This window comes from Falco rusticolus, chromosome 3 (assembly GCF_015220075.1).
Source record: "Falco rusticolus isolate bFalRus1 chromosome 3, bFalRus1.pri, whole genome shotgun sequence".
In the NCBI taxonomy this organism is placed as follows: Eukaryota; Metazoa; Chordata; class Aves; order Falconiformes; family Falconidae; genus Falco; species Falco rusticolus.
The window spans coordinates 35458298-35485347 of record NC_051189.1 but is presented as its reverse complement, the minus strand read 5'-3'; the positions used below and the strand labels follow the sequence as shown (position 1 = coordinate 35485347).

General features: G+C 39.3%; 1 long non-coding RNA gene across 1 annotated transcript in view; it reads left to right on the top strand.

The window, feature by feature from the left end:
• Positions 1–27050, top strand: part of LOC119144321 — a 100121-nt gene that overhangs the window by 24699 nt on the left and 48372 nt on the right. Inside the window, exon 3 of the long non-coding RNA XR_005103057.1 lies at positions 25619–25657. This is a non-coding gene — a long non-coding RNA (uncharacterized LOC119144321). The remainder of the gene's footprint in view (positions 1–25618; positions 25658–27050) is intronic.

The window sequence follows — 27050 nt, the reverse complement described above, 5'->3', positions numbered from 1 at the left end:
ACACCTTGGCCCTGGCCAAGACAAAATTTTCCAGTGGTCTGGGTGTTGGCTGTGGTCTGTTTTCTGCCAAGAACAAGGCAAAAACATTCACTGGTTATTATGGGCTAGGTCATGGGCTCTGTACACAGACTTAGACTTATTGGAAAGTCTTGTCTTGTTCACTCCATCCAATTCATCAATATAAAAAAAAGTTAAGAAAAGATTAAAAGTTGGTTTTAATGAAATACAGGAGAATTAACTCACAAAATGTGTCCACATTCTTATATTTCATGCAGTCCCTTGCTGATTACATCTTTTATTGATATCCATCTGAGCTGGTGATGAATCTCTTCTATGTATTCTTCACTTATCCAGTGTAATTGAGCCTTACCTATCTGGGGTATATTTAGATAACTGGCTGACTGTGGTGCTGTGCAATTGATTTTAAATTGATGCTGAATAGTGGAATAGTTGCTTATGGTACAAAATATTAAATAGAAGCAGCTCTGAGGTCTGTCCAAGAGCAGTTTAGAGGTCAGGGTTAAATCAGACCTTGTGAAAACGAGCACAGATCTGTGCAAGTTGATGGAATCACTTATGCCGGGGCTGAGTGCGGGTGGTGAGCTATGAGCTGGGTTTGCAAAGCTTTCTGGGTATGCAAAATATAATTTGAACCTAGATTTTCTTGTTGGTCTTGGTCTAGTGTAGGGAAAACCAGGTATTTTGAAATGTGCTAGAAAATAATGAGAGCAAAACCAGAAACCTGCTATCTTGGTACAGAAACTATTCAGGTATTTAGGGCACTAAAAGTTCATCATGGTAAAGGTCTGAATCTCTGCTTTCTCTGGCTTGGAACAAGGACTTAAACATAATTGTCCCTCATTTCAGAGGCCAACACAATATAATTTGCCATGTTGCTCTCCTGTTAGGTCATTCTTCACCCATCCTCTGAAATGGCAAACAGATCTAAGACATGTTTCCAGCACAAAAGTTACAAATGCCTCATTGTGGTAATGTTTGCATGAATTGAACATTTGTCAGAAATTGAGTTAAGTTTAACATTTTTTCACCTAGCTCCTTAGTACATCCTTTTAACTGAGAATATGGCCTAGGCCTGATCTTCATCCAGCTCTCTGATCTGTGTCTTCAAACTGAATTTTGTGTTAGGCATCTAATGACTCTTCGGAGGAGAAAAAGAGATATAACTTGTGATTTTAAAAGTTGGAAGTTTTAGTATAGATGTCATCATAGATGTTTAGACTTGATGATAATGGTAGGTAGGAGCTCATTGCAGCTTCACCAGTTACATAAAAAAACTTTCCATTGTATTTACCCAGAGAGGAAAATGGTGCCTCTCTGCTAACATCTGTATGTCAAAGACAAGAATGGGCTTATTTTGGGCTTAGCTTGTTAGCAAAAAAACTCAGGATCTACACTCTTTTGTAGGCTGATGGTTTGTAAATGGGTTTAGAGCTGGATCAGAGATTTTGTATTGTGTTGCCATTCATTAAGTAGACTGAAGTAAAAGAAGGGGCTGAAGGTCTGGCTTCCTTGGCAGGCAGCAAGGAAGAAATCCTGAGCTTGCATCTCTGCCCTTCAGCTTTAAAATGTTGAATGCATCGAATGAAACAGAACATTATTCCTGCGCATTTTAATTCTCCTTAAAGCTTTTGCAGACTGACTTCCCACAACAAAGTGTGAAGGTTTCATTGCTTCTCTGTACATGTCCTGGAAGATGCCTATTACTCCCAGCTGCCTTTGAACTAATTGACCTGCAACTCAGATAATGGGACTCTCAATTTTGCCAGTTGTGTAATTTGAACTTGTTGAGTAGGTGAGAAGAGAAATGAAAATAACTGAGGAAAGTTACATGTTTTGTTGACAAAATCTGACATAAGGGAAGTGTCCTTTTACTCATTCTAGCTGAAGGGGAAGGTCTGTTTTACAGATACAAATTTACAGATGCGAAATTACAAATCTACAAATTTACAATTTTACAGAGTGCTGAAACAATTCTTACACATTTTTCATGAAGTGAAAGAATAAAGTGAAGTTCTTGAGCAACTTGTTTTAAAATAAAAACTTACTAAGAGGTTGCAAGGAATAAAAAATAGTAAAAACATGCCTGTGAACTAAATTGTATACTTAGAAGGTTTTGTCAGTTATTTCCTTTGATGTGGTTCTGTTTACTTGAGGTACTACATAGGTACAAATGTTTCAAATTCTTGACACAACAGTAGTACAGATGTTTAATATCATGCTTCAGAAACTTTTAAGTAGCAATAATTTTAGTAATACTTTGCAGATCCTAATAATTCTTACAGTCTTGCTCTGTTGAATGATTTCATAGTAGCTTTTTCCATGGGATCAGTGGGCTGAACATTATAAAATGAGGATGCCATAGTAAAACATTACATAGCTTTCACATTTTTTTTCCAGTGATGGATGTATGCTTTCTTGGTTTTGGAGTATTGTATAACGTTCACCTGACTGTTGTCTACTTCTATCCAATTACATACTAAAAATACCTGTGTAATTTTTGATGACTCTTCTAATAGAAAAAATGTTTTGGCATTAAAGTATTAAACTGATTAACAGCATCTAGTGTTAGGGCCCAGCTCTTTCATAGGCTTCTTGACTGTCCCTTGGCAAGTTGCTTCACCTCTTTGAACCTCCTTCCCTGTCTGTTCAAGGATGGAGGAGGGTTGATGGCTCATCCTTTCTCCCATCCTGTTCTTCTAGAAGAAACTTACTCTGGAGAGTGTTGTAGTTCAGGTACATGTTTCCAGGTTTCCTTAAAAAAGAATAGATATATGCCATTAAATCCTTTCCTGAACCAGTATCATGGACAGAAAGTTGTTCAAGGTAAGAAGCACCCTTGAGAGTGTGCCTGTGTTTGTACATTATGTAGGGACACCACCAGGGAGGAGAGCTCTGAAGGCTTGAGTGAGAAATGGTTGTAAAGGGTGTTTTGTGCAAGGCCACTTTGGATAACCACCATACAGTGAGAACATTTTGTTTTGGCTTAGGCTCTCTTCAGAGAAAGGACTTAATGTCTACACAAATGCTTTCACACACTGGTGTCGCTCTTCAGGCTGTTCCCTTGCACACAGCACCTGCATCAGTTCTGCTCCACAGTGTGTCTGGTGGGTGGGCTAAGATTACTATTTATTACACTAAAGGATTAATTTATGATCTATTTCTTTGATTTCAGCATGATTGTACCAGGGCTGCATGTGAAACTGCTCTGCAATCCTATTAAAACGGCAATGACTTTGTCTCACTGTCCTGCAAAGGAGTCAGCAACTACTGTCAGACAGTCTGAGAAACTGTGACAGTGAGGTCGTGGCTGTTTCCATCTTGCTAAGCTAACGGTAGACTGAACAGTGCAGTGAAGAGTCAAGTCTGGGCTGGTTTCTTTGCCAGTCAGTGCTGACCATGAATGCTGTGAGAAATGCCATCATTTAACTAAAACTCTCACTGCGGTAGAAAAAGCAGGGCTGGAAAGGGATTTTTGCTGTGTTTAGCCCTGAAATGCGAAATAAGTATATTTTGATTCTGTATTTGGTTATGAGTATGATTACTTCCTTATTGCAAACCGTGGTATAAATAACAACCCTAGATGCATTCCTGGCAAGCATTATTGCCGTTAATGGCAATCAGTGTGAGAGGTGGCTGCTTGGTCTTCTGCAGAATTGGGCTGTTTGTGATTGGAGTTGGTGGAAGGGAGGCTAAACTGTAATTTTACTGATTTAATCCCATGCTTGGAGATTAATTTAAAACTTTATTTTTTTTCCCCTGGGGGGAAGATTATCTGTTTGATTTAACATTCAGTGGCATTTACACTAGGTCTGAATGGCTCACATGATTTGATTTTTAAGTCTGAAACTCATTTTGCATTTTGAATCCTGTTTCTCCCTCCAGTACTGAGAAGGGAGCTGGCGATTGTTTTAGCAGTCTCATCACCTATGAACGGTTGCATTATGTTTAGTTTGAATCAAGTTGTGTATAAACAAAATGCCTGCCCTTAGGCATGTCTCCTGAATGTTGAGGATACATTCATGTAATCTTATAAGAAATACATCAATAAACTGAACAAATTGATAAACATATGTTTTCCCTTAATACATGATTGGTAGGAGCCATATGAGGATAGTGCAGATTAGAATTATCCAAATAGCAAAATAATTAAAAAGAAAAATCTACTAATATATTGGTTATACAGGGAAGAGACTGTAACAAACTGTTACTAGTACTTGTATTCTAAAAAATCTGAGTTATAGTTGGTGCAGCTGAGTGTTTGCTTCAGGGACTGGATATGTTGAATCTGATTTGGATCAACTCTGTGTGTGCAGCTAGGCATCCTTCTGGCAGAGAGTGCACAAGCCTACTTTATCTATCTTATTGAGAATCACCTCCACACCCACACCCACACCCCCAAACTGCTTAGAAAGCCACTGAGGCTTCCCTTTATTTCTTTTTAGTTGCACCATTTTTCACCTTGGTGAAAACACATTGGTGTTTCTTTTCCAGTGTATGATTGATTGTCCCGTGTTACTAAAAATTAAAGGATGATGTAACTAACTGTAATTGCACTTCTGTTTGTAGATCAAGCTGTTCTCTCCTTATGTCCCATGAGACCAAGATGTGGCATCAACTGTGAAGCCAGTTTCCATCAGACATTGAAAACAAGGCAGAGATATTAATGTGTGCATATCCATACATTAAAAAAAAACTGCTCCTGTCAGAGCTGGAATTAATTTCTTCATGTTTTTTTCCCCAGTCTCATGTACCATCTATAAAGTGTTTTATTCTAGGTGAATAAGTATGTGAAAGGGTATGTTTTCCCTTTAGACAACTTGATTCAGATTTGAGTACAGATGAAAGCATGCCTGACATTTATTTCCAAGACTGTACTGGGAGACAGGGCAACTTAATTCAGTGGCTGACTTTTGCATTCATGCTGAGAGGCATCAACATGCTAATGTACCACAGAATCCTTTCATACAGGTCCTAAATAAACTGGATTGGGATTTCATTGACATAGTGTATCAGGCTTCAGCAGGGTAAATTTTATAAAGGACTTTTACATATTCTGAAATGGGTGTCGGTGAGTGGACTAATATATTTATTGTGATGGTGAAAACGGAAGATTTTAGCACGTGTTGTGCTCAGAACCCCATAGAACAATACTGTTTCTTTTCCATATCATACCAAATCATCTTTAGAATACATAATTCAATGTTAGTTTTATTGCACAGATATAACTTCAGTGAACCATCAGAAACACATATCTGGCTCTAGCAAATTTTGTTATTGTGCCTGGTGGACAAAGGATCAAATCTTTCTGATATGGGTTCTCTTCTGCTGTGGGGAAAGGGAAGAAAGGAAGATTGCTCAGCTACCATTATTGGTGGTGGCACAGTATGAAGGTTAAAGCTAAGACAAGAATTTTACCGGTTTGCAATAGCTTCCATGTCAGCTGGAGACTGCCAGAAAGCATTGTGCTCCTGTCGGTTCTCATCACTGTTTCTGGAGCTTTTTGGAAAGGTGATGCTGAGGGTCTGTTTCTGTTGAGAGGTCCCTGTGCCTGGGGAATAACTGGAAGGGGAATATAGAGCTCATTTCTGGTCTTTCTGCACACCATGAACAGCACTTAGGAAGTAGAGCATTTGGCCTTATGTGCTGTAGTTTATTAAACTGCTCCTTGCCCTCAGATACTGCCAGTATCTCTCTCTCTCTCAAAGGTAAGTTCCACGTCACTCTGAGGTCTGCCTGTGAAAAAGTGTTGTGGTTTAACCCCAGCCGGCAATTAAGCATCGCTCAGCTGCTCACTCACTCCCCCCTGGTGGGATGGGGGAGAGAATCAGAAAAGTAAATGTGAGAAAACTTGTGGGTTGAGATAAAGACAGTTTAATACATAAAGCAAAAGCTGCATGCGCAAGCAAAGCAAAGCAAGGGATTCGTTCACCACTTTCTATCGGCAGGCAGGTGTTCAGCCACCCCTAGGAAAGCCAGGCTTCATCGCGTGTAACAGCTACTTGGGAAGACAAACACCATCTCTCTGAATTTCCCCCCTTCCTCCTTCTTCCCCCAGCTTTATATGCTGAGTATGACGTCATATGGTATGGAATATCCTTTTGGTCATTTAGGGTCAGCTGTCCTGGCTGTGTCCTCTCCCAACTCTGGGGCACCCCCAACCTCCTTGCTGGTGGGGTGGATTGAGAAGCAGAAAAGGCCTTGACTCTGTGTAAGTACTGCTCAGCACTAATGAAAACATCCCTGTATTATCAACACTGTTTTCAGCAGGAATCCACAAAAAAGTAGCCTCATGCTAGCTACTATGAAGAAAATTAACGCTATCCCAGCCAAAACCAGCACAAAAAGTCATTGCACCATTGACTTTCAATGTAAAGTGTGAGTCAGAAGTCTCCCAAGTGACTCTGCCTTTGCTCCTAAGGATTTTATGGTAATAACCTTACTTGGAGATGGCAGATGTGCAGAAAGACCAAGTCTCTTTCCTAATCAATGTGCAGGCTAAATCCAACAAAACACAGAGATGGAGATGTGCAGGAAAGATGTACAGTATATATACCATACAGACAGGTTGATGATAGTCATGTGCTGATATTAGTTCCTACTCTTCATTGGTGTTGCTTGAATAAATATGAATTCCTTCAAACTTCACAGTCTTCAGACCTCAAGAAACCAATGGCAGCTAATTTAAATTCTTTTTTCAGTGAGTGTGTGCAGTACGGAAATGCATCCCTCCATTCCTTCTTTGTAGTTGGAAATCCTTTGCCTGATGTCCCACTGAGGCTTTTGGCTGCTTGCAGCCTGTGCCGCAGGCAGCTGCTGTTCCTCCAAAGCATTGCTGTGGCAGAGGTGTGAGCTCGGTGTTCGTGTTTCGTGTCAAGACTGAAGGCTGTGGTGTAGGTATGAGGCTGGAGGGAAAGGACTTTGTGGTAGCAGCTCCTCACTCTGGTCTTGATCCTGCAGGAAGGTCAAGGCCATTGCTCTCCGGTGGATGTATGAACAGGCTGTGGACCCAGGAAAAGTAGGTAAAATGCAGCAAAGAAAATACATTATTTTCAGCTCCTTCCTTACCTGCTGCTTTAATCTCAAGGACCTGGGATAAATAAAGGTGCTGAGGTAGTTGCAGACAAATGGTATTTTTACAGAGTTAAAGTGTAATCCTCCAGGTAGGAGCAGGCAGGCTCTCAGGCTTTGCTGAAGGCTTCAGCCTGCTCACCACTGAGCACTATATTCACTGACTGTCAGAAGAGCCCCTAGTTAATTTCAGTATTTGTACCACTTTTTGGAAGAAATCAAGCAGTGCAGAATGGGACAGTCACATTCTGGTGACTGTGTCCATGCCCCAGCTGTCCCAGAGTTTGGACCTGTCCCCAGAGCAGCTCTGGCATTGCTGGAGGTCACAAAGGGACTGCCCTATCGAAACCCCTTCATTGAAACATAGATCAAAAAGTACAAGTGTTTGCATAATACCTGGTTGTAACATGTGATTGAAAATTTTAGCATTCAAAATTTTTGAAGGGATGGAAAAGGACTCTTGTGTTCCACCAGTTCACCTTGGAGTCACATAGGTTCCTCAATATGGACATAATTTTTGTTTGTTGTGGTTTGGTAGACTCTCTCTTGTAGTTCAGGGCTTGTCCTTGTACAGTTCTCCTCCTTTATCTCCCATGAGCCTCAACTATGCTCCAGAAAATAAGTTTTCCTGCAGGGAAAACGTGTTTCCAATCCTTTAGTTGCGGAGGCAACTTTTAAAGTACAAACTAGTAAAGTCTGTGTGAGTTTCCAGGCATTCTGACTATCTAAAATGAAGATATAACCAAGCTGGCTTTGAACCATGTAGTTTGCATATAACAAGGACAATGTGCTGAATTAAAGTAGCAAATAAGCTGTGATGAAAAGCTGGTATGTGGGGCTGGGTCAAGGCAGCTACCTCGCTTCTGGACTAGCTTGATCCAAGGAGCCTCCAGGATCTCTGCAGCACTGCAGCATGCTAAGCAGGCACATCCCCAGCAATGAAAGGTTGTATAGATGTAAGCTGCCATTACTGATCTTACTGAGGTGCTGTCTGAGACTGTATCCTGGCTCCTTTTTAGGCTATGACCTTGGAGTGCACAAGGCTGCTTCCTCCGCTGCATCCCATTGCTCTTGATTTCCGCAGAATGGGAAGCTAAGCAAGCTCCAGCAGGATCCCAGCTGGGTAATTAAAATCCTGTGGCACGCTCTGTTTTTTCTTGGTAATTAGGTACAGCCTTAGGCAGTAAGGGTGGGATTCATCTCATTTAACTGAAAGTGTTGGAAAGTTCTGAACTGGTTGTGTAGGTTGCCCCTAAAGGAGAGAGGCAGGTACTTCCAGTGGATGCTTTAATTTATCCTGGAATGGATGAGATGAATTACACTGGAGGTGTCTTTCTCCACTGATTGCATAGAAGAAACCTCAATGATTACATTGGACTTGATGCCAGTCTTTTACACAACTAAAGTTTGGTGAGGTGCATCTTTCAGTATTTGAAGCTGCATCTAAGCCATGTGCTCTAATATTTATTGTTCGGGGTATCGTAACAGAAGACGCATGTTCCTAGTCAAAGGATCTGAGCTACCTAGTATAAATAACAGCTTGTTTAAAGTGATGAGAAGGTAGTATGTGGGAATAAACCATATGAGACCATTTAAGAAAAAGTCAAAATCTCACAAAGCCTAAAAGTTCAGCCAAATCAGTATATGAATCTAGCTGGAGCAATTGCATGAGTAGCTACAACTAGCACCTTTGTAGATCAAGTTTGCAGGACAAAATTTATGGGTAGTATTCTAGGGAGTATGCTGCTTTATTTTCCTTGGTTTGACTCCTAATCTAGCCATATATGTAACAAATGCCTTTCTATGTATTTTCCAACAGATAGCAGCAGTTCACGTAGAGTATTTTTTTTTCAGTGAAATTACATGTGAATCGAAGAGGACCTTGAAATATCTCCTTTTCACTCAGAAAGTTCAGTGTAATTCTAATGCATGCAATACATGCTGATTTTATCACCATAGCTAATTTATGAGAAGTATTGTTAAAGGGTTGAGTTTATCTCAAGACTGAGCCAATTAAAAACAGTTTTATTCACAACACAAAGGAAGAAAAGGAAAAGAAAACAGGGCTTTTCTTGGTAGTTTAAAGTTATGTTAAATCCATTAGTTCAAAGAGAGCATTATAAAGTACATTTTCACCAGAAGCCTAATTAGAGTAAACTCAACAGCTAGGAGCATCAAGGACTGGAAATGCCCCCACAGACCATGTCTGGGCTATTGAACCAAATTCTTCAGAGTTCCCGAGTTTGGTGCACACCCTGGCCATGACAGGCTACTGAACTGGAGTGGATACATGGTCATGTGTCTGCCAGGTATCTCCTGAAGTGATTGTGTGGACCAGGTGGGAGCCACATGTGCTGTCACAAGAGTTGGTTCTGTTTGGCTTCAGCTACCAAACAGACCCTTTTTGAATGTTTTTTTGAGTAGATTGAGAGCTGATTTGGGGGAAATGCAGAGAAAAATGACATTGTTACTGGAGGACAAGCAGATCCCTAGAGAGCAGGAAAAACAGATTATGAAACAGGAAAGCAAGTATCATCATTCTTATGTCATGCTGTACATTTATTCCACCTAAACTTCTAATGATACTTAACACATTCTGACATGAATAATTTCTGTAGTGTTGCCCTTTGCATAGGTCATTTTATCTGCTGTAAGTCTTTCAGTATGCTCAGAATTAAAATCACTACTCACTTATAGTTGACTGAGATTCCTGCACAGCATTTTTCCTCTGTAAGATCAGCTGCAGCTCAGTTTGGTAGAGGCAGCATGCTTTGTACAGGCACCTTGCTTCCAATAACCAAAGGCAGTTGCATAAAAGTTGTTTTTCTTTCATATCTGTAGCACAATTATGGGGATCTTCATCCACGTTTGCATTCTCAAAGCATGCAAGGTATGCAGTAGAATAGGGAAAGATGAAAAGATTGAAAATAAAGGTTGATTCCTTAGAATTTTTTTTTAAATATATTTCGTTATTGTTGCAGTCCCTGTTATGTGTTTATTGCACTAGTGAGTTGAAAGCTGAGATGATGTATTCATGGCCTGACTGTTAATGTTCTTTTTTCTTCTGACTGTACATGAGTTGTGAAGAGAAAGATACCGTGTGTGATCGAGTCCTTTACATGGCAAGCAGTTCCACTGACATAAAGGATGACAAAATCTGGCTGTGTGGAAATGATTGAGTTATTTTTGAATTGTACTAAAATCACAATTGATGAGGTTCAATAGAGGAGTCTGACAAATGACTGATATCTGCGTTTCTTCTGCCTGGCCTTAAACTGTCTGAAGGCCAAAGCAGACAGCAGCTTAATTTGCAGCATGCTCAGGACTGAGTCTGGACTGGGATTTGCTCTGTGAAGATCGGACCTGCCTCTATGGCCCATCTTTGTTCCAGCTACCAAGCAAATGGATGAATTATTTGGGCCTGCTTTTTCTGCTGTTTTTGAAAATGCTGAATACATCACTCTTTAGCTTCTTGACATTAATCAAACTATACTAAAATGTTAGGAAAGTGTGAACTACCTGTTTCTTGTACAGTGATCTAACACTGCATTCAGTTGCTACATTGTGGTGCCAATGGCAGCAAAACGTTCCACGTACTTCTCCAAGTGTAGGGCAATGTGAATAATGATGCTGCAGTCTGATTCTGGAGCTTCTTGTATTTACATTGAATACTGTGTTTTTTAAATCAGTATACAAACATACCAGCACGTATTAGTTTTCTGACCAAACACAAATTACTTTTTCCTAATCTATTATCAAAGCAATTTCATGTGGATAATGTCATTTCAATATTTATGGATACCTTCTGGATTTGTAATATTTATACACTTTGGACAGATGTATAGAATTTGTTAGAGGTCTGCGCTTTTTTTTTTTTTTTTTTGGTTGGGGCTCAAAGAGAACATTAATGGCTAAGCTGTTACAACTTCAGGTAGGCTTTTAGGTGATTTCTTTTTCAGATATTCTGAGGTCAGGTTAAACAGCTTAGCTCTGGTTTCATCAGTGCTCGAACCTTGGTTGGCCAGCTTCCATTGAGCTCTGGAAAGCCTGCCCTGTCCACTGCCTCTGCAAGTATCCCAGCTTGCTTTGGAGTGGTGTGTAGAGCTCTGGTTTTAAGCAGAGCCAAATAAAAGCCAACTAGAACTTTAAAAATTGGCCAAAAATGTGAAGGACAATTCAAAAAATTTTGAATTGGTGGGTGTCTTTTGTGCCTATGTTTATATAAGCTTAAATGCATGTAATTAATACAATTTTTTATTCAAAAATAGAACAAGAGATAGTCAATTGCACATCCAATAGCTGCAAATCCTAAATGGGTCAAATTTGGTGACATAACTAGTTCTTATTCCATTATTTTGGATAAAAGACTGAACCTGCCTCATTGTCGCTGTTTCTGCAAACACTTAAGCAATTAACTCCACATATAAACAGCAAATAAAATAAATGAAAAACCTTTTATGTAGTAGCTTGGAGGATTCTTCTGTATAGTTCTGTAGCACCCAAGCTATGTAAATTGGTTTATTCTCAATGCCACAGATACATTAATAAGCAGATCTCTGTGTGACACAGTGAAGTGCACAGTTTCGTGATGGCAGCACTGCATTTTAGTTAACTGATTATTATTTATTTTAAGTAGATTTCAGATAGGAACACAGTAATACGTAGGTAGCATCAACCAGCTACATCCAAAGACACAGACTGGGAAAAATCCAGCCTACCAGTTGCATTCTACTACTGTTGAGTAAATTGACTAAAAGAGGAAAGTTGATAAGTGTGAAGTGAAGCTAGAGAAAAAGTGAAATTAAATTTTACTTAAAAATAATAAATTTTATGTTTAGAATACTGTCTTACTATCAATTAAAGATCAAATCCATATGGAACATGGGGATTTCAGGATTTAGAACATTGTAAGTTCTCACGTAGTGGCTTGTTTCCACATTTTCATTGATGCTGCCCCTGAAGATTGCTAATGCTTCTCTTCTATGAAAGGAAGGATCTTAAACCACAAGCATTCACTGAGTATGTGTATTTGCATGTGGGATCGACTAGTGACTTGTAGAATTTGTGTACACCCCTCTCAGAATGGAATATAAATCTCTTTTATTAGCAGAGGCAGCTTCCATATATTTAAATGTCTGAAATCCCTCACAGATAAACTTTTGATGATTATTTTGGTGAGCAGCAGCTGCTGCATTTAGTGAGATGGCCCAGTGATATGGGTAATTCGGTGCTTATTCACCAATAGGGGAAAAATAAAAGTCCCCAACATAATGGGTAATGAATGTGTCTGACTTCAGTGACTACAAGGGTTGGATGGTGACTCGTCTTCCTGTGAGGCTGAACATAGCTTTTTTCCCCAATACTTTTTGACATTTTTCATACTGAAGAATACATAAATCTCTCTCTCTCTCTTTTTTTTTTTTTTTTTTTTTTTTTAATGCAGCTTGGCTTTAACAGCTTCAAGCAAGTTATGCTGAACAAATCAGTCTTACTTTATGTCTGATGTTAAAGAGCTTGTTATTCTTTCAGATTATGAGGAAAGCTGTTAATTGTTATGATTCCAAGTGCACAGTTTTGCCTATATTCATTTATGTAGTTATTTTCCGTTGTTTTAAGGAAGTGATTGGTTGTAAAAGACATGCAAAATACTAGGCTCTCAATATTACCTTGGAAACTACAGAGTTTCACCTTCTTATTTCAGAGCTGGGAAAGGGAGCACATCTCTCCTGGCAACTTCTGAATTCTTCCAATGAAAATGGTACTAATTTCTTACTTCTGTTGGTGACTTTTGCTTGTTTTGCTTTTCATGTTCAGAAGAGACTGTTATGATGAGATGATCTATCCCTCAGCAAAGTACAAGCTGTGGACTTAACACTGGACAATTTTGTATGAAAAACATAACTTTGAATGATGACAAATTTTTTAGGATGTCATGTAGGAAACACTGTCTTGGTTCATGTTCTCATGCTCTCCCAAACTTATCCTCTCACTGTCTTGAGGAGATTCCGATTCCTTTTTCAATCTCTTTCTCTGTACTTCCAGCACTCTCCAATGTAGTTTACAGTGGTATATGGCTGGGCTTGACTCTGCTGTTGGGCAATACGACTGCCAGATTGAACACCATGCTACTTGGCTCTGGAGAGGAGTATGATGTGGACTGTGTCACATATTGAGTGACAGCATTTATAAAATGTTTTATTGTATAATAATGTAAAACTTATCAGTCTCACTGTTTGGTCCAGATAGGTGCATAATTGGTGTTATTAATCTTATTTATCTGGGATAGTATTTTTAGTCTAATGAATCATAACCCCTGAGGAGGTTCCACAAGACAGCATGGGGTTTTAAAAGCAAAGGAAAGCAAGTCTTGTTTTTCCCTCCCACAACACTCCTACTTTTCAGTGCGAAACACTGTCAACCTGCCACAAATAAACATATATAATACATTTATTCATCTGCTTCTCTTGATTATCTCGAAAGACATGTCAGTCTAAAGCTTCTGAGTTGGAATCTGACCTGCTGATAAGCTGATGTGCAAGTTGTCTGAGATAAGAAGAGAACAGATACTGTCTTGTCAGTAAAAAGCTGGATCTCGGAACTCATTGGAGCCATCCATGCTGCAGTACCGAAGTGGGGATGCTAACCTTTACTAACAATTTTAATTCCTTAAATGCCACTCTCAGATGCAACTTACAGGTGAGAGACCACTTGACTTTGAAAGTGTTCCTAGAGGACACAGGTCTTACCAAAATGCAGCCTAATAGCTCTGATTTGGGACTTTAAAAAAGGGCTGTCAACTTCATGAGAAATTGCTTGTAGACAGAGATCTTTTTCTAAAGCAAATTGGTATTTATTGATCATTCCTTTTACAGGAGGAAAAAAGACTTTGTATAGAGACTTCACAAAAGGACCTTTAACACAGGACCAGGTGAAATAGCTGTATTCCTCTCTGGAATATAAATTGACTTAATCTCCCTTTACCTAAAACCAGTTTTTCTCCATACGGTTTCATCTTCAGTGTAAAGGCTTAATAAAATTTGTGGCTGAGATTTACTCTGCTTCCAGTTTCCACTTCAGAAATAAATTATGTTATTGTCATTATGTAATGAACTGATCAGTTAATGAGCTCTTTAACAGTTACTAAAAATATAGATTAAGACTTATAGAGCTTACTAAAGGACATTAAAAGACCAGATATTAAGAAAAGATTATTTTCTTATTATCAAAGTTTCAAAACGCAGTCTGATGTTTGATGGCAGATCTGGCTGTTTAGAATACGACAAAAATTGTTTATTCCAGTGTTTGGGTTTTTTAATTAAGGAAAAACTTAATATAATAAGGGTAATATGAATTAACACTGGCCCTGAAACTGAACATCAGGATTTTGTTAATTTGAGATTGAGCCAAATAGGAGCAGAGTATGCAGTCCTTGCTTTGTGACCTCCTTCACTTGGAGAGGTCTTGAAGCATTCAGAGTCATAGATGAACAAAAGCTTCTCAAAGTTTCTTACAACCTAGTATATATACTACCACCTTTGAAAAAATGGAATTTTAGATCCAGAAGGCTGGAGGTATGTCGAGACTTGATTTTACATTAGGAAGACCTTGGCTGACAACCTTCTAGCCATTTCAAAGTCCTAGCTGTGATTGTATGAGGCAGCAGTTTGCTTTAATGCTGCTGAATCAGCTGCACTCTATGGAGATTACAGACCTTTTATCACCTGCAGAAAGTTAACCTAGCAGCGCTCAAGACCATGGGAGTCTTGCTTTTGTCACCCTAGAAAACAGATCTGGGAAAGTCCCATTTGGTACTTGGCAACACAGCTATCCATTTTGGCTACACACTTGAAAATGTAGACCAAAGCATTTGTTGTACTAGCATTAGCTCTGATAAGAAATTGGACATATTGCTGGTGGTTTCCTAATTTTGCATAGTCTATTCTGCCAATTTATATTATAGCCAAATGATTGGTTGTGGGACTGGAATTTAAGGTGCAGTGCTTTTTTTCTCTCTGTCATTCGGCTACCCAGGGCATGATAGGTTTCTTTCTGATTCCTTCTTGGCACCCACACTTAGATTATTCTTCTTCCCTTCATGTTGATATATGCTTTTTGTTTCTTCTTGACCTTCAGGAAAACTCTTTAAAGATGATTGAGCTAAAGGCAAACCGAGCGTGGGGATGTGTCCTGAATGAGCAGGAGGTGCTACCCAAGGGAGGGAGGAGGGCTGAGGGAAAAGGCAGCCTAGCAGGAAAAATCAGTATGTTTCTTAATTTTCCTTTCACAAATTGTTTTTTAAATTGTCTAGAAGAAGACCAGGTACTTTGGACAGGGAGTGCTACCCTATTAATTTCCATTTTTTGGAATTTCAGGGAGTGCTACCCTATTAATTTCCATTTTTTGGAATTTCTCTTGAAATGACATACATGGGCTGTTTTCTTCCATTGTGTTTTTGCAACTTTTTCTCATTGAAATTTTAAAGAGAATTTATTTAAGTAAAGAACAGAACATAATGAATTCATATAGTATCATTATTTTTAGCCACATTTGATCATTTAGCCAGGCACGCCTGCAGCAAAATAGCATTGGTGCTGGCAGAAAACAGGTAGTTAAGCAGGTAGGCTGTAAATATCTACAGTTATTGCTTGAAAGCTATCAATTATTTGTGTTCCCAAGTTTAACTGTCACACTGAATATTCACCCTGCAAACTGAGAAACAGCAGCCAATCTAAGCAAGTCATTTGCTTTTCAGTATTAATTTCACTTCTTGTGCCAGGCTTTGTAAATGTTTCCTCATATATCATTGTCACGGTGCCATACATTTGAAATGTCAAATTATGCAGCTTCTGGTGTCAGAAGAATAATATTAGCAGCAGGGAGGGACAAAAAAATACCATGCAGAGAATAAATATTTGTTTTCAGTAGCTTCCTTACCTGGTATTGCAGTTCTACAGACAGTTATTTAAGGGTTGTTTGGGTGTACAGAAGATACATCCTTTGAGTATTTTAGCCATCCCTTGAGGAACCTTTTTGCTATCCTGAAAACAAATGGTTTGTGCATTTCAGCTGCTGTATTTCTTTCTTTCCCTAGGCTCTTGCATCCAAAGTGAACATGCCAGAAAGGGCAGATAAATGTCATTCTTTTTAGTAGTGATTTTCCAATTATTGTTAGTTCACAAGCCTTTTAGGAGAAACTATAGCACTAAAGCAGAGGCAAACTTTCAGATGACTATGTATTGTGTGTGGGAGACAAGGGCTTTATTCTGCTCTCCTACACCCCATTTACCATCAGATTTATGCCACACTAGCACAGCAACTGAAGATTAAACAGGGATTAACCTTTCTGGTTATCCACAATTTCTCACACTATTTGTAGAATTAATATAATTTACCACTGGGTTATTATTTTCCTAGTGGAGTAATACTGCTGTAGAGGTTAGAGAAGTCAGGGCTGTGTAATAACCTATTTATAATAATAAGTGAAAGGTGATCACATTATTACCCTGAAGAGGCTTCACAGAAGGAGGTCTGTGTTATGTTGTGTTTTGTCATTCAGACTGTGTCTTTCTACCCAAAGCAACAGATGCTGTGCTCCCTGTCCCTGGAGCCAAGCATGCTGACTTGCCTCCACCATCCCTGACCCTTTTTCATGCCTCTTCCCACTCCAACAGAGCTATTTACATCAGCATGTCCTCTTATGGTTTGAACATTTCAGACTGGTGGATAAGTCGAGAGGGCTGAAGTCCAAATTTATTGTCCTTGGGCTAGGTTCATTTGCTCATGCATGAACATCTAGTGCTGTCTGAGCTGTCCAAGGGGATCTCTCCAGCAGCCTCCAGAAGGGAATGGGTCTCAGAGACATCTTGTGAAATATATACCAGCTCTGCAGGGATATGTCAGATACTCTAGAGTGTGTCCCAAGTGGCAGCAAGGTATTTAAATATGCATTACCACACCGGGCTCTAAATAATCAGTTTGCAAATTGGAAATGCATCTTTCATTTTCTGAATATTCAGTTCTGTAAGGGAGCATTGAAGGCTGTCATGATGTCTAAATGCCCCATGCCATTGCTCAGGTCCAGGAAAGAAACACACAGAAAAATTCTGGTATTTCAACCAACTGCCTCTGTAGGGGCAGGGATGAGCTGGAACTGGAACCTCCATCGTTTTCGTGCTTCTATAACCTAAGCAGACCCGTAAGCCTCTCCAGGACTTGGATCATCTTGGTGTAATATTAACATTAACCATAATGTAATAAGTTAAGGTAAGATGAACTGATGCCTGCAAATGCCTATCTTCTTTGTTTCTACAGGCAATTTAAATGAGTTGCTTAAACCATACATCTGACTTGTAGATCACTTGAGTCAGTAAAAATGAATTCCTACTTTCAAAGCAAAAAGGGCTAATTTGAGTCAGAGCCTTGGCCCAGGCAGAGGCATCAGAACCCAAAATTTGCATGGAAAGTAAAATGTCCAAAGTACATATTTTTTCATAAAGACTTCATACATAAATCACTTGCTAATCTTTTGCAACAGTTACCTGTTTCTTAAATCACCACCTTTAGTGTTCTTTTCCTATTTCTGGACTTCAGTTGTGACAACTCTTATACAATATAGTAGTTCATATTCAGATAATTCCTAGTACCTTTCCAATAGCCTGAAGCGCACTGTCTGAGCTTTCCAAATAGCACAAAATGCTGGATTTTGTGATTTAAATGTGGCACATCTGTTTTCTATGTGAAACTTAAGGTGTCCAATGCAGAAGATATCTGTGAGCAGCTGTACACAATTCAGAATGAATTTCTGGTACCTTCACTGTTTTTTTAATATATTATTTTATTTATTATATAATTTTATAGAAAAAATATTATTTACCCACAAGATGAAAAACCTTTTCACCAAGTTTTTAATCTTGTGGGTAAATAATATTTTTTCTATAAAATTGTCAATTTCAAGCTATGTGATTGTATTAAATTTTAGCTAGTGGTCTGGATCTCCTTAAGAATTTATAGAAGTACATTACTGCATTACACAGATTTGAAATATACAGATGTAAAAATACTACATGTACTTAACAGTACTTATGTCTTGGTTTCATGTATGTTTGCCTATTGAAAAAACTCATTGAGTATTTCTTGCTGTTGATCCTTATTATTTGTCTTGATTCCAGTGTAGCTAGTCTCTCAGTGTTAAAAATCATGAGTCAAACTGGAAGGTGTGGAAATAGCTTTGGCTTCATGAAATGTGAAAAAGAAATAATACACATGTGTTCTCCTATATTTCATTTTACGGTTGCATTGTGGTCAGGGTTTTTTAATCCACCCATGACTAAAGAGATACTGATAAGAAATAAGCAAGATAAATCTGTGATATCATTGAATCTCTTGAGTTGAAACTAGAAGAACAAGTCCAAATGGCAAGAGTCCAAATAATGCTTCATCTGTTCTTAAAAACCACTGAACACAAGGTTTTCTTAACATCCCCAGCTGCTTCAGGACTTAACTGTCCTTATAAACAGATAGATTTTTCCTACACCTTGCATAAATCTTTTTTTACCAGTGCTGCCAACTTGTTTTATACAGAGGGTGCACAGAAAATAATTAATCACTGCCATGTTTATGACAGTATTTCACATCTCTCATTATGCCTCTAAGCCAGTCCCATTGCTCTATAATCTCTCCTCACATATTGTGTTTATCAGTCTTGCTGATTTCTGCTGAACTTAATTTCCTAAATTGCCACCTCTGTCTGATGAACTACATCCACACCTATACATCCCAGATTTGCATTTGCCTTGTTTGCATCAGCATTGCACAAGTGGCTCCAGTGCAGTTTATAGCTTCCTGGTCCTCTTTTGCTAGTTTCTTTTTTTTTTTTTTTTCTTTTGGTGTCAGTTGGTGGTGATGACGGTGATGGATGTGAGGTGCCTCTGGTCTTTTGTCAAGAACAGGACCCGACTGTGCGAGGTGCTGTAAGAGCAGAGCACACCAGACAGCTCTGCCTCCAGGCAGACCTTGCAGCCTTCCCGAACCCCAGCTGCACTGTGCTCCAGGGAGGGTGAGACAGTTCCTCGCTGTGCACTGCTCACGACTTACTCAGCTCAGCCGAGACTCTGTCTCATGTCTACAACTTGAAGCTTAACATCCTCATTGTTCGAATGGATTGTATGAAACCTCTTTCTCTTTGCAGTAGTTAACAATAGCTGAAAGGAGCTATTTTCTGGAGACTCAGTGCAGATACTTTCTCCTTGTAACAGGGAAACTGCTGCTGTTTTTATCCAGCATGTCCTCAGTAGGTTGCGCTTTCACCCCATGTGCAGCGTGAAACCGTTGGAGCAGCTTTCTGCACCAATCTTTTTTTGCCCTTGACATTTACAGAGCCTCAATTAGGGAAAAAATCTCACGTAGTCATTATATACAGACTGTGGCTATAGCAGGATAGCCATATGGATCAGTGAAAGCTTTGCCTTCGTGATCAGTACTGCTGGGATTCCACATGGTATATCATAAAGTACGTTTTTGTAGTCACTGATGCTCCTTCCCCTGTCTTAGGCAACCGCTCGAGGTATCTGGTGTCTCCAGGTGGCATGGAGCTGGCTGGTAGAGTTAGTTAGGTCACCCTGAGGAAACTGGACTTTCTGAAAGCCAGTTAATACAGCATTTCCTTTAAATTGCGTACATCCTGTATCCATCTTTAAATACAAATATCTCGTCTTCCTCTCTCCCCTTTCACAGTCAATGGTTTATTTCCCTAGCTTTGCCCAGGACTTCCCAACTGCAGGAACATCACAGGCAGTGCGGTCGTGATGACCATCACCGGTTGCCCCTGTGGCTTTTTAGGCTTAGAGGCAGCAGTGCTGACTTCCCAGCAACGTGTTCATGGTCACAGAAACATATGTGCAATTGGCTTCTTGATTTCAACGGCTTCATTAAAACAAATGGTCGTTAAAAGCTGCGAGGAAAGCAGCTTTTTGAGCCTTTTTTTGAGAAGCAGCAGCAGGGCCGCTGGCTGCGCCTGGCTGTCCTGCAGGTGGCAATGCACAGCAAGGAGACAGCACGGCAGAGGGATGTGAAGAAAGCGCAAAGTTAAAATTAGCATGCTTCTTCACAAATGTGTGTCAAAATGCCTTCTTGTGCTTCTGACTGGGGTGCCCAGCTGCTTTTGCTAGCGCCAGGCATAAATCTGAGTCCTTGTGGAAACAAGTGCTGGAAGCAGTGTTGGGATGGATTGCTGCATGTTTGCAGTTCGCTGTCTGGGCTTGGGTGGGAATGGGCATTTATGATCTTATTCCCTCCCTTTTTCCATTTGTCATCTTTTCTCCCTTTGTTTGTGCTGCGTACAGAGCTCATTGCTATAAGGGGAAGGCTGTAAAATACCTGCAAGCCGATTTATAGCTTCTGTTTCTGTAGGTGGGCCAGAGGGTTTCTTTCCTTGTGGTATCCTTCCAGCTGGTTCTGGTGGGTACTTTTCTGCCAAATCATTCCAGCTGTTTCACTACAAACTCAAACACTGACCATGTTTTCCAGTCTTGTTACCACAATATTTCATATCTGGATGTTCCCTTAACCATTGTCTTGGGGCTTATGCTTATGTTCTCAGTACAGTAAGAATATTCTGCAATGCACTTTATTTGTAAAATATGAGTATCTTCAGCTTTAAACACTGCCAATATTTTCTCACATAATTTTTTTTTCTTTCTAACTGAGCTATTTTTGCAGCTGATAGTGACATTTACAAAAGAGAAACTAGGGAAGCTGTAGCAGACCACTCACTGAAATCTAGCAATCTTTATCATGGACTTCATTAGTCTTCACATAATTTATTCTGCTCATGTTTGATTTGATTAGAAATACTTCCAGTGAAGCAGGTTGCAGTATTTGAAGTGCTTGATCTTCTTCAAGCTTTCTTCAGTGCTTAAGAATATACAGGAAACCCTTGGATTTTTTTAGCCTGTATTGTTTTCTGCTGGTTTTTGGCTGTGGATCTTAGAAACATTAGTAAGGCAAGAGATGGCAGTGAGTATGCACTGTGGTAATGGATATGCATGGCTCTTGTCGTGTGAAGTCTCTAAGATGATGCCTTGTGCAATACCATTTGTGTACACAAATGAAAAGGCTACATGTGCAAAGTTACTTCCAAAGAGAAGCACATGCAAATAAGTCAGGTTTGCTACTATAAATGCTGTGTTTTGCATGTCTGCATGGAAAGCTGTGAGTGTGACAAATTTTGCAGATATAAGCAGAAGGTTCAAATGTTTTCTGATGTAGTTGGCAACATTTCTGATTTATTTTTCTCCAGATGTATGTACACCCATTATTCCTATTATAGTCTTTAAAGTACCTAAAACAGGCTGCAATGTGAACTGTAGTGATTTATTTTAGACAGAGTATTATGTGAAATTATACTTAGGATGATGAACACAAGAATTTGAGGCAACCTTCAAAAGGCATGGGTTTTGTATCATTTTATGTCTTTCCCTTCGTTTCTTTGTACAAAGCCTTGTTTGTTGGCTTGCACATTTTGCAGAATGTCACATATTTTAGCCACTGTGAACTTCATTTGCTACCTTGGAGTTTGATTTGTGCTTTTTTTCAAGATCATATGAGGTGATTAATTAATTGATTGAACTATGTAGCTCTCTTTCATATTTGTTTTTAGAGTAGCGAAAATAAGTTCAAATTAATGATCAGTAGTCTATAAAGAATTTAACCAAATTACTCTTCATCTTGCAGTGTATTTTTATCACCTGTATCAAAATGTTTTTATGTGTCCTCAGATGTGGGTTCTTCTGCTGTCTTACCAAAATTTATTAATCTGTCAAATATGATGGACTTTCATAGCAGCATTGAGGAAGGGCATTTGGCAAGGCTCACTCAATTTCAGATCCCTGATTTTACAAAAGCAAAGTTCCACCTGAGAACTGCAGCATTGGTGATTTATTATTTTATAGCACTGATTCTGTGACCCATTTCTGCTGTTGTGATCTGTCTAGGATTCCCAGGCATTGCAGGGCATGTTGTCTTGCAGTTTTACCATTGGAAAAAGAGGAACATACAGATGAGCAACTCGCTTCAACCCTGAGTTGCATGGGTCTTTGCCCTGGGGCAAGGCATTGAAGGAGGAGGTTACTGCACTGCAAGAAGCTGAGTATTTTTCATCCTTGAGAAGCACCCAAGCATCCAATAATGATGTGCAAAGACAGAAAAGAATCGGTAAACTCTGGAGAACACTTTGGTTCAGTGCTGTGGCCAAAGGCAGAAATAACATAATGTGGCACCAGACTGATGGTGCCTAGCTGTAGCAGTACTCTCAGAAATGGTGGTGATGCTAACCAGGATGCTTTTGTCTGGTAGCATCCATTAGAGTGCAATAGCCCAAGATACCAATTTTAGCATCCTTTTCCCCCATTAATTTCCTATTCATTATTTATTATTACTACTACTACTACTATTATTATTATTAATAATGTTAATGTTAATATTAATTTGATGGTGATGGTTCCAGGTTTCCTTTGAACTTTTTGTCTACTTTTTTCACTCCCTTTGCTGAATTAAGCTATATTTGGAATGCTTCTAATGGAGTATTTCTACCATCTGCTCTCTGCAGCAATTATTCAAATTATTTGCAACCCTCTGTGCCAGCAGGGGTGAGGCTATTGCGGTCCTTTAAAGCTACAGATTTCCTAACTGACATATTTTTACCCTGGGATATTATACAACTGGTACAGATCTGTAATTCTCCAGGATCAGGTGGGGGTGGGGCGTTATGCCTACATTTCCAATAATTTCAGTGTCTGACTCTAAGGAAACTATTATCTCTTTGTTTTTGCAGGACAAATCAAAAGAAAGATGGTACTATTTTTTATGTCCCAGTTTGCTGTTTTTTAAAGTTTTCCTTCCTTTGCAATCTCAGCCTGTGCTAGAATCCTCCAGATCCTGAATACCCTAATTTGTTCACAGCACTGAACACAGCACAACACGTGCCTGCACTGGCTGTTCTCTCTGTCATTCAGAATACAGGTCCCTCTCTATTTTGCCGTGATTAAGGTACTGCAGTAGTCTGTCCTATATTTGTCCTGCCTCTTCTGGTATTCTCCTGCTATAATAAGAGGAATGATTTTCCTACTTCATGTCCTGTATCACTTCTTCCTAGTGAATCAGGGTTGGTTTTGAAATGCAAATGCAAACTCAAGATATCAGTAGATCTGCATAGACACTTCATCGCCTTAATTTTTGGGAGGACTTAAAATCAAGGTAGGAAAAGTAATGTGCATGTTACTGTGAAAATAAGAATTTTTAACTGCATTATAAAGTGTTGGAATGTTACAAAGAGCAACTAAACACCCTCTGTGCTGATGGGCGTACATGTAGCTGAGAGTTATAAGCAGTTCTGTTCCACTTCTGACCTTCTCAATTGAGATTTTCAGAACAGTATCAAAGTAACTTCACAGCCAGCAGAAATCTTTTTAGCTTTCAGCAATTATTTATTCATTTTATAGACACACATACTTTAATTATAACATGAGAGGTGTGCAGCATCCACCCCACCCCATGTTTTCAAAGCCACGTGGGAACCACTGACTGTGCTTGTGTTATAGGCAGTGATTTCTCCTGGCATTGAAAACTGATAATCTCTTGGTTTGGGCACTAAAATAATACAATTGAATACAAGCACTAGGCCCCACAGATGGAGATAATGATGAAAGATTTGAAAACATATGGCTCTGAATCTTTGTTTAGAAACACATGAAGATTTTTGAGAATTTCCAAATAAGTTAGTTACTGCTATAGTTACAGAAATATAAAGCACAGTCAGCAAGGAAAGGTCTTTAGCATTGTGCTTTCCTGAGTACCACAGGTGATTTCTAGGGAAGTTCCCATTTTGAAGCTATTAATAGGTTCTGCCCATACTGTCCTTTGTCCTCATCCAGCTGCTTTTTCTCCAAAGGTTGCTGTCAGATTTTCACGAAGCTGCCAGTGTTCTTTCCCCTTTACTCTACACCATGTACTATGAGAGGGGCTGTGGGTCTCTATCATTTATCTTCCTTTTCTTATGGCTGTTACTTGTTACAATTTTAAAGCAATAGTCTTTTATTACTAGAAACCTGGCTTTGTCTATCTTAAAGAATTTTGACCTCTTTGCGTATTGTGCAATGCTACACATACATGTACAAAACATCTATCATAACTGCCAGGAGTGCACAAGTGATACCACTGCTGCTTTGATAGTCATTACAACTGCAGGCAAGATTTTTGTTACTCGCTGGGCTGATAACCTCCTATTTTGCACATTGCCTTGCTTCTGAGGAACTCAATTGCTTTTTGGACATTTTGACTTCTGTAGAGTTAAAATCTTATTAGGCAGCATCTTCAAAGAGTTACAAGCCCAAGAGAGGGGGAGAGTGGCATCCTGTGGTGGTCTTAATCCCCAGAACAGAAAGCCAGGCTGAAGCTCTGTGGAAGTAGCAAGAGCTTTTGCTTTCTACTACAAGGTTAGCTTTAGCAAATGTGTTACATGGATAAGTTAAAAAAGCTGGTGATTCACATTTGTGTGGTTGTATCTTCTGAGATACTGATTGCAAATCTCTTTCTTCTGGGAAGACCACCTGCTAGCTAGTGAAGGAGTATGAGCCTATAGGCTGAGGCTGTGGTGAAGGCTTCCAATTAATGCCCATCGTGAAATGACTAATGAATTTAGGAGATGGGATTGTAGTTCTGAAAGTAATAAAAAGTGATTCAAACCAAAGAAAGATGCAGGAAAGAGATAAGCTAAAGCTCAGCATAATTGGGACAGCTTCTATGACTTCGGGAAGTTTTTATGTTAGGTGATCTAATAGTAAATTTTATGAATCTCTGAATAAAATATCTCCCTAAAGAAGTTTGTTGCTGAATGGAATTGTCTGTACCCATGTAATAAAGTGTAAATCTTTCCACCTGAGAATATTAGTAAAAATCTTTGTATTTAGAGTCCCTGCCAAAACGTTTAAAACAAGGTCACTGCCCGCTGGAGTTTTCCTGAGCGGAACACTAAACTCAGTATTGTGTGAACCTGAAGTTTGTCTCAGGGTTCAGCTTCAACTAGAGCTGGGCAGCAAACAATTTTGTTATATCACATCAAGGTGAGTCAGAGTCTTTTAAAAGTGGTTCAGGGGAAAGAAGAAAGAAATTCCACTGTTTTATTAAATGGCTTATGATCAGAAGAGTTATGTGAGAGACCAAAGATGAAGTTTCCGTCATGATTTGAAATAGTAGCTAACTGGGCTTCAGACAGCCCAAATGAGTGTTTGGTTATTTGTAGTTCAGATGTCCATTGTCTCGTTAGCTCATATTTTTAGCAGAAATTTAGTGCTGAAGCAGAGAAGCCTTCTTAATTTCTTTTCCCCTGCAACTTCTGTATCCTTTTGGAAATCTTTGCTTTGATCTAACAGTAAAAATGCATCTCCACTTTTTTTTCTCATGGTGTACATTTACAGTGTATTTTTTCCCTTTTCATTTGTCTCATTTTTTACACCTCCTCTCTTGTACTTCCCAGGTTTCTCCTTTCATGGTCTGAAAACGCTGCTGAGTAAAGGTGAGCCAATAGTTAGTCCGATCCCAGACGGTCTTTTGTTTAGATAATTACTCGGAACTGAAGCAGCTCATAAATGCCGTGACTTCCCTGACTAGTATTGACTGATTGAAAGATTAGGTGAGGCAGACATTTGTAGCCAACCTGGTAAGAAGAAAGGAAAGTATAGACTGATTTAAATAAGATATTTTTTTTCTTTCTCCCTCCCCCCACTGTATTGAGGATGCATCCTGAATGTTATCTAAAGTTATGTATTTAGGTTGGAGCCAAGCTGATGTGGCTGCAGCAGAGGCGAGCATCCCTCTAGCCGCTCCTGAATGGTGCTGGAGCCATGCTGCTATTGCTCCTGCAGCTGGTATCACACCCCGCAGGAGGGCTAACTTCTTAAAGAAGAAATTCTACCAAGGTTCTCGGAGAACATAATGCAATTCTCCTTACAATAAAGCCAGTGATTTAGATTTATACCCCATTTATTTGCCTTGGTTTCTCACTTGCTAAAGACATTTGCCAGTATATGCCAGATGACACAACCCATTTAACACAGATGAAATTGGCTTTGAAACCTTTATCCCCATCTTATCAGTATGGCCACAGCAGATTCTTAGTAATAGTAATATTTTACAAAACAAAAAATGTAACCTCAGTTCTATATGGAAACAAATAGACTCATTGTAATCCCTGCTAAAATATATTTAAGGATTCATATAGGAATTTTACCAGCCTATATCTAAGAGACATAATCATAAAAAAATACATAAAAACATATCCATAAACATGAAAAAATAATCCAGGTTTCACCAATGAATCAGAGTAAATATATTTACAATATTGCAAGCAGTGCTTTTTAAAAAGAAAATCTTGTTAATGAAGCACTGAATGACAGAGAAACCATGCTATGTGTTGGCCTCTTTTTCAAAAGATCAGAATCTATAAAATGACTGGCTTCTTTACATAGTCTGGAATTGCTACTGTTAGAGCATTTAATGTAAAGTGCAATATCATAGTCTTTCCTGAGTCATAGTCAGTATGACAGCTGTACAGCTCCAGGATCAAACACAGTGTAGGTGTCTATCCCTAGTGTAGACCAGTAGCAGAGCTCTTTTCCTCTGTGGGGCTCACACTATACATCAGCTATACTAATTTTTGCTTGGGAGGTGGAGCCAAAGCTCCCTTCTTTTCTTGCCTTTGGACCTTATGTGTGTGAGCAAGAGAGCAAAGGAGAATGATGCTTAGAGGTGGCTGCTTCCATGGAGACCTTGGGGTGAGTAGCCTGCAAAATTCACCATCATTCACAATTCACGGTGTGGGAGGTGCCGGTTGTGCCCTTTCTATCATGGCTATTCACTGGCTAAAAGCAACCCTTTGTCTTGTCAGTCCAGAGACATCTAGGCTGAAG